Below are 19,115 nucleotides of genomic sequence, written 5' to 3' on the forward strand. Positions count from 1 at the left end.
TGGCTGCTGCGGGGCGACTCGGTGCGATCCATCACCGCCTGGAACCAACCGGCCACGTCCACGTCCAGCACCTCGTAACGGTGGATGAAACTATGCTCCTGGATGAGGGAGACAGGCACAGAGATACAGAGGGAGGGAGATGGTTCAGTTACATTTCACCTTTGGGTAATTCTGGTGAATCTCATACATTTATGCTGGTTTCTCACCAGCAGCTGGTGGTATTTTGGCCTTTTTCTGTGATCCTTTGTGAGGCTGTGAATTGTAAACGATATATTTGAAGGCAAGGCAACTTTATTCATGAAACATTTCTTGCCAGGGAAATTCAATGTGATACATAGAGCAACAGTGACATTTGACTATACTAAAGAAAATGATTTGCTCTTGAATGTAGCACCGGGATCTTATTCTATCTGCAGTTAGAAACTCACCTGATGACCTGAGAGCTCTGACTGGATCCGTTTTAGAGTGAGATTTGTACTCACCAGTCTTTGACGAAGGACTGGAAGTCGAGGGAGAAGCCCATGCCGAGAGGCAGCAGAGGAGGATCTTCCTGCAGCACTTTGGTCAGAACCTCAAAATCTGTCTTGCAGTTCTTGTAGGGAAACTGTCCCGTGGCCAGCTCCACCTGGAGGAAAACAAGGAGCCATTAACATCCACCGCCATCGACGACAAAGCAGCGCCACCTCTTCCTGTATGCTTACAACGAACTGTGCGTAAGGCCATATATCTCCCGGGACGGCCCATGGATTTATCTTATACAGAACAATAGTAATAACAACAACAAAAATAGATGATTAACATTTTTTAAAACGTTTTCATCCATTTATGTTTGGTGCATGTTATTTTGGCTGCTGATCTCAGGTCTGTTTTACCAGAGAGATGCCAAGGCTCCACACGTCTGCTCGGATGTCATAGTCAGGTTTGGTGGGATCTGGAGGGTCTATTCTCTCGGGCTGCAAGAATACGAGATCAGGCAACACATTGGTTTAGGGATCAGTGTGTGTGTGTGTGTGTGTGTGTGTGTGTCATGTGTCTATTTTGTATTCTTCCGTTTGCGTTTCGGGTGTAGCTTGAGTGGGTTTTTCACTCACCGCCATGTAGGCAGCACAGCCGGCGCTGCGGGTCTTGGCCTTGGAGTCGACGAGGCGTCCGCTGATGCCGAAGTCGCACAGTTTGATCTGACCTTTCGCGTCCAGGAGGATGTTGGAGGGTTTGACGTCCCGGTGGATGACGCCGTGTTTCTCTTTCAGGTACAGCAACGCCTTCACTATCTGGAGCGGAAACACACACACACACACTAAGAATATGAGAACAAAGCAATCAAGAGAGCAGTGTCACATTTTCCCATCTGTGTGTGTGTTTCTGCCACTTACTGCCACTGTCATCTTTCCAAGGATTCGCTCTGGGATGGGGCCCTGGATTCTCTTCTTCAGCTTCTCCGCACACGTTCCCATCAGCTCCATGGCGATGAATACATCCGTCTGCACACACACACACACACGCACATCCAGCTTTTAGCAGTTTGTTTAAGGTTTGTTTAAGGTGCCTGTGTATGTATTTTGGGGACACCCACGCTGGTAACTATGGCTCCGTAGCACTGGATGATGTACGGGCAGTCATGACTCTTCAGCACCACATCCAGGTCCATCAGGATCCTCTTGTTCTCGTCCTTGTTTCCTGTGCGACGCATTTGCTGGTGACACACATACAGAGAAACAAGCCATCAGAAAAGACTCCTCTGGTGCGCTGACTGACTGCCTGGTTGTTAAACAGCTCGGGCGGCTACAATTAAGTCATCTCTTAAATAGGAGGGTTGTTATGTGGGGTTATTACTGCCACTGTGTTGGTAAATTAGTCACAATTAGATCACAACACAAAATCAGAGCGCTAAGCCGGGGTTAGCGTCGAGCTCCTGCTGTATTTTGATCTTGTTGAAGTCTTTGTGGTCCCTGTGGGGAAATTCTGTCTTGTATTTTGAAACTAAGCCTCAAGAAAAGACCGCCCGCATAATGTGCATTTGTTCTGTTTGCCTCTTATCAACCTATCAAAAGTTAGTCTGTATTTTTAGAGCAAAGGACGTGCTGCGTGAACGGTGGTGCATAAAGTTCCTACTTTGACAGCGATGACATGGCCGGTCTTCTTGAATCGCACTTTGAAGACCTGTCCACAGGTCCCGCTGCCGATCTCCCCCTCGCTGATCAGGTCCGTCACCTCCGCTGGATACCGCTGTGGGCAAAACAAGACTTTGGAATCACGCTCAAGATATTGTTTCTGGTCAATGTTGTTTCTGTGCAAACACTCCCGAGCTGAAAATAGATGAGAGAGGCAAGTTCAGATTTTCTGCTTCGTGAGGAAACAGTAAACCCCTCTGGGTCATTCAGGAACAAATGATGTGTAATTAAGCTGCTCCCCCATTGGCCATGTCTCAGAATACCAGCACACAGTGGGAAGATGCGTCATCTCCCCGCTTCGTTAAAATTGAATCACTGTGCGACTGAGATGCTGTGAGTGGTGCCTCGTCGAGTGCTTGATGTAGCGACCCCTCTGGGCTAATGAGAGGAAGTACAAACAAACAGCGACGATGAGTCAAATCGTTTTCTCCAGCTTCCTTTAAACCCTGACTGGCTTTGACTCCGACCGAAAATATAAATCTTTCAACACAACTCACGAGTACAAAAGTCAAAGTAATTTCCTAAAGGAACTGAGCACTGTAGTTTCTAGCAAACAGGTGTAGCACGTACATTTGTTGGGGACTATTTTCAGCTGTGGATTAATACACACTTAACTCTGTTGGGAGTATTCACAGCAGCAGGACGTAGTGTGTGGGACTGATTCAAAATAAACTACAGTGCCCATGTTCATCGTAATGAAGGAACATGTCCCCCTGTGCAGCAGTGCAGCATCACAGAGATAAATGGCAAAGAGGAAAAAGATGTATCACTCAAATATCACCTGCCTCATGACCTCTCATGTAATGCATCACATGTCGGGCATTGACATTTCCACACGAGAGAAAGTCAACGTGTGTCATCGCGCGTCACATCTCACCTGACCGTCGATCTTCAGGTAACCCGTCTGTTTCATGATCTCCTGCAGTTTCTGGTCGATCTCTGCACTGCGGGGACGAAACACACGATAACGCACAACGTGAGGGAGCGGAAACGAGACGTGAAGTGTGTTTCAGTGTGAAGCGTCCATAGCAAGATGAGGCTTCTGACTCAAATGGATGCTGTGTCACACATGATGGATCCACGTGCAGAGAGTGTGTGTGTGTGTGTGTGTGTTTCTGTACACCTCTTACTGATACCACATAAACACAATAAGAACCGTAAATACAGGTCCTCAGATGAACATCAGCATGTGTCCACATACTTCTCTAAGCTCTTCTGCAGGCCATATGGAGGCGTGGGCAGGGTGAGCATGTGTCGCGGGCGGCTGGGGTAGGGGTGGTGCTGAGGAGAGCTCCCTGAAGAAGATGATCGGCTGCCCCCATCGTTGGCCAGTGGCAGCTGGAGGGCTGGGGGGGGGGGGGGGACATGACACATTAGAAACAGAGAACAGAACAGAACGAATGGCACAGTACGTTTTTCGCCCGAGGCCAGCATGCCAGAAGGTGTAAGATGATGTGTATTCATGCATTCACTGACTCCACCGTTTTAGTGGGTTACAGATGTCAATGTTCTCTTTGACGTATAATTTAACCGCCACATAAACTTGGTGTTTTTGTTTCCCCCGAAGCTACAATTTTGTTTTTTCACCGATGTCCCGACCTCACGTTGAAACAAACACGACGGTTATCTCGGAGCAGAAGCAAAACCACCTGCGAGGGACGGCGCAGGATTAGCCCCGCAGTTTAGGAGGTTCAGTTTAGGGATGTGGACGTCCACAGATAGTCTTTAAAGGGAAACTAAGGTTTATGAACACTCGGGTTGTCTTTCATTAGCTGCAGCCATTGGTTTTATTAGTTATGACAGCATTGTACACACCAACACGACTGCTGAGATTTCAGAATGTGGCAACATTACAAACCATGCGGTCAACGCGGGAAAAAGTCGATCATACAGGTTGTAAACGACTCAACTGTTTATTTGGATGGAAAATCAGAAGTGAGCGCTCCCGTTATGATGTTAATAATCCGTCATTGCACAGGAAAACTGGGAGGGGGCACAACCACGACGAACCATTGGTCAAAGCTGAACCAGGAAGTCAATCTGTGAAAACAGTGTTTGTGTCTCTCCCAAATAACTTTGGCGAAGCTGAGTATTTCTTTTAACCTACATCATCATTTAACTTCTCGTATTTGTTGCCCCATTGGACATCTTCTTTGCGGTGTCACCGTGACCCCAAGACGACTTTAAAACCCTGGACAGCGTTGACGGACGTAGGTCCCGTTCTCAACCATAGGTCGACGTCATGCATTCAAGGACGTGTTAAAACTCAGCCGACCTGGTAATATCAGGTGTACGTGCCAGCAAGCACTGCCACGTTTTTAAATGGAGAACAATCTAAAGTAGTATTAGCACCAACGATGAGTATGAACGCTAAGTGCGAGAGGAGTTTAAATGCCTACTTATTCACAATTTCACCCCAGCAACGTTTTTTTGCAAAACACGCACAGGACCATGCAGCTGTTATACATTTTATCATTAACATTGTTGTAGTTTTTGTGGCAGAAGGCTGGCAGCTCTTCTGCGCCACCTGAGGATGGATCAGCCTGCAAGGGGAGAATCAGTTAGTGAAGAGGAGGTCGGGGTTAGTGGGGAGAGGAAGAGCGACTCAGGCAGTCTTTGGCACAGGCCACATCTCCAGAGTTCGGCTGGCTCCAGATGGACGGATGCGAGGACAGACGGGCAGACACACAAAACACACAGATTCTCTCGCAGGCACCGCTGCACCGCCTCCAGCTCACACAGTGCTGCTGCAAAACGAAGGAGCATTGGGGGGGGGGGGGATGCCAGAGGATGAATAACGGGCAAACAACATCAAACGGAGAGAGGGGAGAAATTCGGCCAAAACTGCATAGCACAGACTAAGCTGGAAGTCAGTCAGTTAGACTCGGACAGGAAGTCCTCGGGCGCCACACACAGATAACAGAGGGAGAAAGAGCAGCCGGAGTGTTCACGGCACTCCTGCAGACGGACCAGTGGGGATGCTGGATTAGAGGCTGTGTCGGACAAAACACAACCCAAAACATCGTGTCGTGCAGAAAAAGCCGCATGCACCGTGATTCTCCGCCTCCCGCAAAACGAAGGTTAATCATCAGACACACGTTCACACACACACACACACACACAGTGAACATCAACGCACACCAACACTGCCCTGCCACTGGCACACACTGACAAGAGAGAGGAGTCAGAATGGAAAGATGGAGCGAGGACGTGACTTTTAGGGGAGGTTCGACATAACTGATGGGCCTAAATATCAGAAGTAGTCTCACAGACACGGGTTTAACTGCTGCCGCTCAGTGGAGGTTCTCATTCAGGAGTAAACTCCTCAGATAATGGTGTGAGAACCGGAATAAGAAACTAAGTACGTGCGTGCATGTGTTTACGCTGGCTTGCTCAACGATGTGGTTAATACATGTCTATGACACCAACCTGGTCACCTGATGCCAACATAAATTAATTCTTAAATATTACTTGATTACTTAAAAGACCATCTCGTCAAGCTGGCTGGAATACAACATGCCCCTTTATTTGCTGGAGAGGGTGAATGGACTTTTACAGTCACTCGTTAAAGGCATAAGAAGACTTTTTTTAAAGACTGTTAATTACACTGGATGTGAGAAACGTGCATCAAAGTGTTAAAAAGACGAACGTGAGGAAAGGAGGGAAACCTGACTCGTGAAAATGTGATAACTGCCTGTGTTTATCGCTGTATTTCCTATTTTTTGAATCCCATCAAAGATAAGGGAGGAGGGGATGGGAAACAGGTTTTTTGGGGGGGGGGGGGGGGGGAGAGACAGAAAGGTGCAGTGGCAGAGAGAGCGATGGATTGAATGATACCTGCACGCTGGGAAGGGGCTGGAGCAGGACTGAGCTGGATCACGATGACTAGACAGAGGGAAAAAATATACACACACACACATATTACTGCACTGTTCTACTGAGACAAACACACACACACACACGCACACACACTCCATCATATAACAAATGGGGGGGACAAAACCCACACTTTCTTCTTTATAAGGCCCTTGTTCTCAATAGGAGTGTATATTAGAGGATAAGATCTGTCTCTATTCTATCTTTTTCTTATTGTCAATAAATTAAGAGCCCAGCGCATAATATATAATACAAATGAATTAATATTCGGAGACAACCAGGTGATACCTGAGCATGCGCGGGTTTAAATGGCTCCTCTGTGTCGCCTGATGAAAACACCTGGGCAGATTCTAAACAAGCATATTTCTACTCGTCCTTCCTTGAACTAAAAACTAAACTTATGCTGCTCAAAATGTTAGTGTACAGCAGCTCATAAGAACGCCCATCTGCTGAAGAAGACACAGTTAATACCACCCAGCTGTCCGTAATATTAACAATAATGAGAACACACCTGTTTTTCAAAGGCAGGCACTGTGCGTGAGCTCGTGTCGTCTGTTCCTGTCCGGTGTTTGCAGCAGCAAAGTCCCTTTGAAAGACACTTTGTCCACTAAACGTCTCTGTCTTCCGCCGCGTCTCGACGCTCTCATGTGGTCCAGCTGCTCAGGCGTGGCTCTGCGAGGATGGACCGTCTGCACCTTTGATCCGCCCAGGTTTAGTTATTTGCAGGTAAATTAAAACGCCCCGCCCCCCGCGGTCTGTGGTGCGTTCAAGAGCTCCACGTTAAAACCTGGAGGTATGAGTTGTCGAATCATTTCAGTCATTTATCGATCAAAAATTACATTCTTTGTTTACATCTTGGTCTTGGTTGAATCAAACAAGCAATCTGAAGACTCAAGACATTTTTTCGTAAATGACTAATTGAATAATAACAAATAAAAAATGATTCAACTAGTAATTAGGTGCAGCACTATTCTGAATAAATATATATGCATATAGCTTTTCAAATATTTCTCATTATAATATTTTTGCTCTCAGATATATCTGGACACCTAGTGTGAAGTTTAGACATCCCTTTTTTCAAATTAAAATTTGCACCTCAAACAAAAATAGGAACAAGAAACTCACAACGCTGTAAACTGTAAAGGGGTTAAGTGTTTATATGTTGAGATATGTTTACTTTATTGGAAGAGAGTCAGTGATTATCTGTTGTACGAGAGTATTGTGTGTGTGTGTGTGTGTGTGTGTGTGTGTGTGTGTGTGTGTGTGTGTGTGTGTGTGTGTGTGTGTGTGTGTGTGTGTGTGTGTGTGTTTAGGAATGCAGAGCCCTGTCTGTACCTGCAACAGGAGCAGGGGTGTGGCACTGCTGGAAATATGACACAAAACACAAAACTGGCTGCAGAGAGGAAACAAATGTAAAGAGGGCCAACCGGCATGGAAGAGTATGTCCATATTTATGTGTTCATGGTTCTAGAGACAAAACAGTGGGTCTAATGTCAGTGAAGTATGTAAAAACAGTGCAGTTCACAGGAGTGAAACACAACTTCTTTGCAATTCTGGTATTGTGTTCTCTCTGTAAAAATAAAATTAAAAGAGTAACTTACAATCATTTCAGTCACATAAGCAAAACAAGTAAATGAGCACATAATCTTACCAAAATATACCCAAAACCAGGGGGAATATCTACCTGCACTTTGCCTCCCATCAACCAATGAGCTTTTGGTTTAATTTTCTACCATATATGGTCAGAGCGAGGAGACAGAGAAAGAGTAAGATCTGCAGAAAGAGCAGAGGTGGAGGGGGGCGTGGTCTATTGTTGTGTTTTTGCAGTGCGGGTGTAAAGTTTCTTCTCAAACCCTGTCATTACCCGGAGCCCCGGTCCTCCTGATCTGTCACACATCAAAGATGAGCGGATAAAAATGTAGGGGTAGCGTGTCGCAGCATGAACGAGACGGAGCAAACACACACACACACGCACACACACACACACACTCACACTCACACTCACACACTGTTAGCATTGCAAGGTGTGTGCTTACACTATGTAAGCAATACAATTACACAAAATACACATCAACTTTATATTACGTTGTATGGAGAGGAGGAATGATTTTAATAACCAATAGCGCATTCAATGTGCATATTGGCATGCAAGTATTGTTTCCTTTAACTGTTCATTGTTCAGCCTCCATCCTGCTTCAGATAAAAAAGCCTCCTATCTCTCCTATATGGTATGTACAGTTAGTACAAGTGTTTCCAAATATATTAAATATTACAGACATATTTACAAATTCAGCTACTTAAAAAAACCCTCAACATTTGTAAATCCTCCTGAGCTGCCGGCTTCTCTTCCTTTGTGATTGAATAAAAGGGAGTTCACTGGCTTTTACTGCAATTCCCCTCAGTCAGCAGTTACCACAGAAGAAGAGTTTTGCTATCATTCTGCAAATTCAGTGCACATCTTTCTGCCTTTAAACAGTTAACGTACTGCAATACGGTGTTTAAATGTGCACACTGTGAAAACAAAGTGTCCATCCGTAGCTCTACTCTTTCACTCGGTCGTCATCCTGTTGGTTCATTTCTGCAGCCACAGGGCACTGTCTTCTCTTACACCACCTCACATATGAAGCAGCTTCCTGCTGCTCCCTTCAGCACAGGGAAACCGACTCACACTGAGGTCATTATGAGGTGTGTGTGTGTGTGAGTGAGTGAGTAAGATGACAATACTTTTCTGGATCATACACACGTCAACAGATATGTCAACACACAATAAAAATGTGAATATTGGATAAAGCCAGTTGAACATTATTGATACATTTCGTTGACAGATTAGAGTCAACAGGTTTTTTTTGGAGAGAATTTTGGAAATCTCTTTTCATCACTCCATAAATCAGAAAATACGGTTAACAGAGACAATCAATAATGTTTTCCACATGTTTAGGAATTAAATGTATAAATCAGGCTTGTACACTAAAATAATTAATCATATTAATCACATAATATGCAAGAAACCGGTTGATATTTTTTCTTCAGTGGTGCAAATTCAGCCGATCAAATTCTCAAAGAACAACAACTTGGACTTGGACTTTTTTATTATATATATATATATATAGATATATATATCTATATATATATAGATATATATATCTATATATATATCTATATATATATATATATATATATATATATATATATATATATATATATATATATATATATATATATATATATAGATATATATATATATATATCTATATATATATATATATATCTATATATATATATCTATATATATATAGATATATATATATATATCTATATATATATCTATATATATATAGATATATATATAGATATATATCTATATATATCTATATATATATATATATATATATATATATATATAGATATATATATAGATATATATATCTATATAGATATATATATCTATCTATATATATATTTCACTGTTGAATCTTTACAACAATCACCAATCTGTTTGTTTTCTTCACGTAAAGAAAGATTAATGTTGTTTAATGTCCTCACTTTAATAATTCATTCATTCAAATATAAACGAGTCACAAGAGGATTCTTTATTAATAAACAGCACAAAAGAAACTGAAAAGAGAAGTTACAGAATCATAAAAATGGAGAAAACAAACACTTTTGTAGGTGAATATATATTTTTGTTGAAGTCCACATGGGATCCATACAGTATTTATAAAAATGTAAAATATTTTCGGGATCACTGAAAACTCGTAGCACCAACCTCGGCCTCGTGTAGAAACTGCTGCATCTTGTTTCTGACCCACAGAAATGTTGCTGTTGGCACTGATATTTATTTGTCCACTATATTGTGCTGTTGATTTAGTGAACGCATAGCCTGTAAGGACACGCAAAGCAAGTGTTCACCTTTCTACCAGTAGATGGCAGTATAACTGCATTTAAACCATAGATTTAGTAATACAAACTGACCTGTTTGTATTACTACATCGTCCAACTTAACTAAATTCAAACGTCTGGACTCAGTATATGAACTATAACTTGTATAAGTAGGCTATAAGAGTTATAGAACTCAGTGTAACTTGCGATGCGTGGACGTCGAGGGCAGAGAGACAGTTATGCGCTGCACTCTCCCCATGAGCCTGGCTGCTGTTGGCAGATTTAACCCCGTTGTGAGGCCAGATGTCTCTCTCTTTGTTTTGACCAACTTCCTACCAATCACGCTGACCTCACTAGAAAACAACTCAGCACCATCTAGTGGACTGAAAAAGCAATTGATTTGATTTTTCTAGTAATTTTTTTTTTTTTTTTTTTTTTTTTTTTTTCATAGTTTATATCATAAAAGATCGATACTTGGCGTCCGTGTATCGATACAATATCGCCACGCAAAATATCGCGATACTGTGCTCTGATGTTCATGGTTAATGTGCATGAGTTGTAGGCCTATACATCATGCATTTACAAGTTATATTTGTGTCATTTAAGAACGAAACATACCTACATGGAAGAGCGAGCATGTGTTCATGATCATGAGGCTATAAATAATGACAATTGAAAAAATAAAGATGTTTGGTTTATTTTGTTTGAACATTAAGCATCATTTATCTACCTCATTGATGTAATTGTCACACTAACCCCAACCCTAACCCTAACCCTAACCCAGAAGAGGGATTAAGAGGAACCTCATGTGCCCGTGCTTTCAGCTTATCTGTGGTAAGCAGAAAATTTAATTTTTTAACCTCCCTTCCCCTTTTAGCATCTCCTCTCCGTCTGTCCCGCTGGCGGTTGCTCTGCTGTCAGGCTGTTTTTAATAAAATTGTTTAATTGTTTTTTTATTTCTTAGGGTTTTTTTTAAAGCCTTTTTAAAGGACAGCCCCCTTGTGCCAGTGCCCCTCGTGGCCCTCTTAGGAGGGCCCCGCTCTTAACTAAACCTAACCCTAACCCTAACCCGTGTTTACCAGCCTAATCCTAACCCCTAACCTTAAATCAAGTCTTAACCCTAAAATGTATACTCTATATCCAATAATAGAAGTGAAGCCTTCAGTTGCATGCCATGATAAGGGTTGTCTCTTCATCACCGCCCCTTTAACCCAAACCTATGACTACAAGACCATCCTTTTCCTACCGTCTGCCCAGTCCGATCTCAGGAACACCTGGAGGGAATTTCTTTAAATTTGGCACAAACTCGTCCCGACGCAGGAAACGAAGGAAACATCAGGTCCACAGCGTCCGAGTTCACCTTGGACTTCCTCAATATTTGAGTGACCAGCATCTCCACGAAGATCCTCACGGCCATTTTCCTCTTAGTTTCCTGCATCTTTGCGCAGGAAGAGTCGCTGATGGAGCCACGGGGCTGTGAGAACCACTCTCACAGCCTGACGTTTCCTTCGTTTCCTGCGTCGGGACGAGTCGCTGATGGAGCCACGGGGCTATGAGAACCACTCTCAAACCCTAACATTGACCCATCACCTGTACGATGCCGACCTTCGTCTTCTTTTGATGTTAGTGATGGCTTGGCCCACAGACGAGAAGAACCGGCTGATGGCGCTCTTCTTCTTTGGTGGTGTCACGAGGTGATCTATGAGGGCGGAAATGATGAGGTTCTCAAGTTCCGGGTACTTTGTGGTGCTGATGCAGATCAGCACTGTTTCTGCATTGCCCCACTTCTTGCACACCTTCTTAACAACCTTGTTGAGGTCGAAGGTTTGCTCGGAGACATCGAAGTCGACCTTCTCGAGCACGGCCCACGTCCTCGCGAACATTTGTGCGATGATGTCAGTGATGTCCACAATGATTGAGTTCACCTTGGACTTCTTCAATATTTTCAGGACCAGAATCTCCACTAAGGTCTGCACGTCCATTTTCTTCTGAGTGTCATGTGGAGACACGGGGCCTGACGTTTCCGTCATTGTCTGCTCCTCCTCACGGGGCGGCCATTCTATCATCTGCATAGGCCTGTAAGAATCAGAGTCATCACTTTCAATCGACGAATCACCCCAAAACTTTTTCTCCTCCTCGCGGGGCGGCCGTTCTATTATCTCCACAGGACTGGAAGAATCAGAGTAGTTCTTCTTCTTCTTCTTCTTCTTCTTGGTGGCCGGGTGATCACTCTCAGAGCTTGAGGTTTCCTTCATTGTCTGCTCCTCCTCGCGGGGCGGCCGTTCTATCATCTCCACAGGACTGGAAGAATCAGAGTAATCACTTTCAATCGACGAATCCCCCCAAAACTTTTTCTCCTCCTCGCGGGGCGGCCGTTCTATTATCCCCACAGGACTGGAAGAATCAGAGTCATCACTTTCAATCGACGAATCCCCCCAAAACTTTTTCTCCTCCTCGCGGGGCGGCCGTTCTATTATCCCCACAGGTCTGGAAGAATCAGAGTAGTTCTTCTTCTTCTTCTTCTTCTTGGTGGCCGGGTGATCACTCTCAGAGCTTGAGGTTTCCTTCATTGTCTGCTCCTCCTCGCGGGGCGGCCGTTCTATTATCTCCACAGGACTGGAAGAATCAGAGTAATGACTTTCAAGCCACGAATCCAACCAAAACTTTTTCTTCTCCTCGCGGGGAGGCCGTTCTATTATCCACACAGGTCTGGAAGAATTAGAGTAGTTCTTCTTCTCCTTCTCCGCCAGGTGATCACTCTCAGAGCTTGAGGTTTCCTTCATTGTCTGCTCCTCCTCGCGGGGCGGCCGTTCTATTATCTCCACAGGACTGGAAGAATCAGAGGAATCACTTTCAATCGACGAATCCCCCCAAAACTTTTTCTCCTCCTCGCGGGGCGGCCGTTCTATTATCCCCACAGGACTGGAAGAATCAGAGTAATCACTTTCAATCGACGAATCCCCCCAAAACTTTTTCTCCTCCTCGCGGGGCGGCCGTTCTATTATCCCCACAGGTCTGGAAGAATCAGAGTCATCACTTTCAATCGACGAATCCCCCCAAAACTTTTTCTCCTCCTCGCGGGGCGGCCGTTCTATTATCCCCACAGGACTGGAAGAATCAGAGTCATCACTTTCAATCGACGAATCCCCCCAAAACTTTTTCTCCTCCTCGCGGGGCGGCCGTTCTATTATCCCCACAGGTCTGGAAGAATCAGAGTAGTTCTTCTTCTTCTTCTTCTTCTTCTTGGCGGCCGGGTGATCACTCTCAGAGCTTGAGGTTTCCTTCATTGTCTGCTCCTCCTCGCGGGGCGGCCGTTCTATTATCTCCACAGGACTGGAAGAATCAGAGTAATGACTTTCAAGCCACGAATCCAACCAAAACTTTTTCTTCTCCTCGCGGGGAGGCCGTTCTATTATCCACACAGGTCTGGAAGAATTAGAGTAGTTCTTCTTCTCCTTCTCCGCCAGGTGATCACTCTCAGAGCTTGAGGTTTCCTTCATTGTCTGCTCCTCCTCGCGGGGCGGCCGTTCTATTATCTCCACAGGACTGGAAGAATCAGAGTAATCACTTTCAATCTCAGGGGTTGACGAAAACATTTTCTTCTCCTTGACGGCCAGCCCAGGGCTCCAAGAATTTTGTGGCGTGAGCGAGGTATTCCTCTCCCTTCCTAACACCTTGATCATTATGGAGGTGAGTGGAAGAAACCCGTTTCTGTCGGGCATGGTGAGAGATTTCTGAATAGGGAAGGCATGGACTCTAACCCTGACTTCGTTCATGATCATGTCCGTCAACTGATCGAGGTCTGTGATGTCTGTGATGCCCAGAGCAGCTTTAAAGCTGTCGGTGACCATGTTGCTCAGACTGGACTTGGTGAGTCCTTCCATCACCTCCAGGTTCCTGTCCCAAACAGTGGCCGGGTGATCACTGATCACTTCAACTAATGTATTTATCAAGCCCCAAAGCAGACCCATTACAAGGCCTAGGGTGGTGTGGTCTAGGGTTCCTGATTTCAGCTGTTCCCTCTGTTCAGCTGTCACCTTTTTAAAGAAGGATTTGATCAGCTGTTCAAGGGTTAATCTGATGTTCAAAATCTTGTCCATCTGTGGTTCAGTCATTTTGTAAGTTGCTTCGGATAAACTCTTCTGCAAAATGACTGAATGTTTGGACATTGTCATAGATATAGATATAGACATTCCAGAATTCTGTGACGTGTGTTGCTTTATAACGTGGTTTGTGACTTGATGTTGACGCGATGACGTAACGTAATGAAACCCTCCTGCTGGAAAAGAAAGACAAAATGACACCAACTTTTTATGAGTTTTTATTTATTTATTTATTTGATTTTTAAGTGTTTTATTATTTTTTCTCTCCAAATAAATCCTGAGGTATTCACAATATAATGGCATTCATTCTTTTTGAAATGAGGCTGGGGGAAGGAGGGATAAAATACAGTGAAAACACAAAACAAAAAGAGGAAAAAAAGAAAAGGCAGTTAAGCTGTGTCGATTGATACAACTGTCGAGACGATAAATCCATGATGTCGTACATACAAGCAGCTTTTGAACTGCAACAACGGAGACTATAGTCAATCCTTCCCCCACCCTGCAAACTAGCAGAGTCATGCAATCTAGATTGCATTTAAAAAAAAAAAAGCAACAAACCTCAATGATGTTTCAAAGCAGGCGTGTCCCACCTCGCTAACAGAGAGTGCAGGTTAATAACAAGCCAATCAGTCCACTATCATAGTAGTTATCATCAGCGGGAATACCTTCAACTTAAAAAAAACTAACAAATCTAGTCTGCTTTGTAGCTGGCATTCAGATGAAAAACCATACAAGTTTCAAACAATACAAGCTTTAACTGTGAGTTTTAGCAAAGCACTATCCTGCCATTGCTACATTTAACCATGAGAAGTTTGTTTGTTGGGGCCTTCTGAGAGGGTAAACAGCAAACAAAATAAGTCGGACAGACACAGTAAAGCCAGAAACAGTGCACCTTACTGTGCTGTAGGTTTCTATTTCAACCTGTTTATCTGTTACTTTATAGACTGTACGTTAGTGTGATGGCTGGATACAATATTTAGCTTTCTGTACACAAAGTAAAACGCCAATGAGAGGCTACTCCTCTACCTCGAGTCCTGTTTGCCCTCCACAAAAAAAGCAATTCACATAAAACCAAATAAAACAAACAAATGACCAATAAATAAATATCAGTGAAAAAAATACACCGTTGAATCTTTTTCTTGCTCTGTGTCACAGATCTATGATTGATAAAATAACTGCTGTGACTTAAAGGAAATAAGGAAAACACCCGATATTCTCCTCTCCGCACAACAATCCCAAATCTGCAACACGAAACAAAACAAACAAAATAAAACCCATCACTAATGCAACATCAGTCACGGCAGTTTCAGCATTAGGAAAAACAAAAAAACTCTGGTATTTGACCAATCAGCTCACTGCGACAGCATCCGACAAACCAGAAAGAATAAAAAAATAATAATACTCGTAAAATAGAATTTAAAAAAAACGACCCAAAAAGCAGTGGGCAGGGATGAGGAACAAAGAAATTAAATAACAGCACACAATTTATGACCCAAACTGGGGTAACAAGAAATGAATTGATCATGAGATCTGATCAAAGGAAAACATACAATAATAAAAAAATACTATTAAATTTTCAGTTCAGAGGTTATCTTTTTGTGGCGCTTTAAATAAGGTGGAGACTCTACAGCGTAACGGGACAAAAGCGATCGCTCCACCTCACCAGTAAAAAAAAAAAAACCCTCAGAAAGACGGACGACAATGTCCAGCTCTGTCTGGGATCACCCATTTATTTCTTTGTTCAATTTGGTGTCATCTTTGCCCTGAATAATAATAATAACAACAGTAATTGTAGTAATCATAATAACAAAAAACAATGGACAAAAATAAAAGCTAATAATAACCATCGACAAAGTATATATAGCAAAGTTGACAGAACTTTAAAAAAACAAACAAAAGGAAAAAAGGCAGAAGTGTGTCTTTTCCTAAGTACACAATAATTCAACATTTTCAAAAACAAACATACAAACTATAAGTGTACAAATTATAAATAAGGAGAACGTTTTGTGCATCCCCGCCCCGACCAACCATTGTCTTGGAAAAAAACAACGGAAAACAAAACAATGGCAGTTACAACGGTGACAAACAACATGCAATTGATATACTTTACAGCGTTGATCTGTCTCTCCCCAAAACTACAAACCCCAATCTAACCCCCGCGTCCCTCCCCGAACCCCAATACAATCCTTAAATATTTGTCAGCTCACTCAAAACACATCTCTTGCCGTCTCTTTTCTCTTTGAACTAGCTGAAGGCGGTGATGGGGGACATGTGTAGCAAAACACACCGTCGCTGACTCCAGTTGATCCGTAACTCTGTGTATGTACAGGAGGATTTGTTTTTTTTAACCGCCATCGAAGCAAGCTGACATGATTTGAATGACTGCATAGTGAAGATGATATTTGGTTTACTTACAGATGGGTTTACGACCGACCGACACACACACACACTCCCCCTCAGTGCCAAGGCACGGCGCAGGTGCACGCTATGAGCTCGCTGTTTTTTTTCTTCTTACAGCCGCGGCAAGCTAATATACACATAAAGCCACTGTTGGCAGGAGCCAGCATTGCTGTGTCGAACTTTAACATTTGGTGAGTGTGTAGGTTAGTAATCAGATGTCACACACACAGATGTGTCTCTCACACACACGCACGCACGCACGCAGGTTTCACAGAGGTGGAGCGTGGCACCGTCACCCAATCAGGCGTTTGGATGGAAATGCACACAAGCGAGTGTGTGTGCGCGTGTTCGTAAAAAACACATCAGCTCAAGAACAAAGACCCTCGGCATCGGGAGACTGGGACCAGCTTTGTGTTCGGACACAAGTGAGCCGAGACACGCCTACGGAGACTGCGCTGGCAGTGCAGTATAGCTGATGGATGCCAAGCACCAGATCCAGGCCTATGTAAACAGGAGTTTTAACGGGGAGGCGGAGCAGATCTGTTGCAATCAGCCCTGCAGATTTTACAAGAGCGGGACCACCAGCAACAAAAGTCCCTGTCGACTGTTGGAAGATCAGTCAGTTCCAGGTCGCAGCGACCAGATTAAAACCGAAACAGAAGCTGAGCTAACGCAGCTGTGCCGGCTCAGGGGCCTGTATCAAGGAAACACAGTCAGAGTCTCACTGTTTCAACACATGACGTTTAGTTTACTCACCAGTTGTATGAGCTTTCCTAAGTTTGAAAAGTAGGCCTGATGATCATCAAGGCTATTTTTAAGGGGAAATTAGTAGAGCAAGACCAATGAATTGACACTAGCTTGTTGCAAATATATCAGTACCGGTGTATACGTCGCCCGAAAAGTAACAAGACACTGCAGTACAGAGACGTCAAAGTAGGCGTGAGGTTATTTAGATACAGGCCCCCAGCCAGCCGACTCACTGAGCAGAAGGATGAGCCAGCTGGTTTCAATGCCAGGTTAGTGCACCAGTCTCCCCCTGTACAGTATATGACACACACACACACACAGCACTGCTATAGAACAGCGCTGACCCCCCCACTAGCTATAGAAAGATTTCATATATATCGTAGCTGAGAGTCATCAATTATAAAGGTCAATAACAATCGTCATAATAACAATAACAACGCTCTTTCGTATTTCTGTTGAGTTGTGGACACCTTTGGTGTTGACTGTCAGGGTTGTCGAGCTTGCGGGCGACCAGTGGACAGACGGCGGGACGGATGGACGGAGTGAAGGATGGTTGAGTCAAAAAAAAAAAAAAGCATCCGGACAGACAGACTTCCCCTCCAACGGTACGGACACTGTACAGTTTAGTGTGACGTCAGGATACAAACGAATCACTACTTGCAGTACACGTAGAGCCACATGTGAGGTGAGGCGTGTTTATATTAAGTGTTAGTTTGTACTTTCTCTCTCTCTCTTCTAATCCACTCCTCACTTGCTTTTGCTCTCTTCAGACTTGCTCTGTATTTGGTAACACGTGCTGACATTGCATTACTGGTATTTCACTTATTTGGCTTTGACAAAAAAATAAAAATAAAATAATAATAAAGTATTTGTCCTTTGGGGAAAAAGAAGTGACCGCAGCGTCTAAAGCAATATAAAGTAGCAGCAGTAGCAATGTAAATAAATAACATTGTTCAAACAGTAAACATCATCGAGACAACGCGCTAACTCACTCGCTAAAATCTGAATTGGTACGCTGGTGTAACACCATGAAAGCTTTTTACAATGACCGGCTCGCCTTCCTCGTTTCCTCTCTCCTTATTCACACTCACGTCATCAAACTCCAGTTTGTCTCAGACCTTTCGTTAACTTTCAATCCCACCTTCTTTAAACTCCCCACCTCACTCCGTGCTCTCTCTCTACCTCCCTCTCTCTCTCTCGTTTTCCTGACATTACATTTCCGCTCATCCTGTCTGCCACCTCGACAACCTCCCTGAATCTCTCGCTCTCCGACACTTAACGGTTTCCTCTCTGTATCGTCGCCATTTCTCAGTTCTCTGTGTCTAGCAGTGATTTGGTTTGACCTGCGCTCACATCGTTAATCGACACGTCGCAGTTTGAACACAGTTGCTGTGCCTGGTTTATAAAGCCGGACGCACTCAGTTGTATTGAAATACTCCTCTAGTTCAGGGGTCTCAAAGTAGCGACCGCTAATGCTCCTTTGTCCTCACAGATGGGAGAGCAGACTCTCACACTTAACTCCAAGAAAAGACAACCGTAAATAATATTTACAATTAAATCTGCGTGCTGCTGGTCTTCGTTCATGGTAGTTAGGTGACGATTTCACGATGAGTCGATTAGCGGAAACATTTATCTGCAACAATTTTGACAAATTGTGTAAAATGCATTGATTTCTGGATTGAAAAAGAGAAGATGTTCTGCTTTTCTTTGTCATAAAAGATAGCAAACAACTAAATTGTCCGATTTTAAAAAGGACACTAACCCCTGAATGAATAATTAAGAAAATAATTAGGAGATGATTAGCAATTTGAGGGGTATTGCAATTGGTACTTGCAGCCCTGGAAAAAGTAAATAATGACTTTACAATAGAAGACTAAAAACGTAAGACAACACAACAAACTTGATTTGAGAGGCAGACTTTAGAGTCTATTCAAACGAG

This window comes from Melanostigma gelatinosum (genome assembly GCF_949748355.1).
Source record: "Melanostigma gelatinosum genome assembly, chromosome: 11".
Taxonomy (NCBI): Eukaryota; Metazoa; Chordata; class Actinopteri; order Perciformes; family Zoarcidae; genus Melanostigma; species Melanostigma gelatinosum.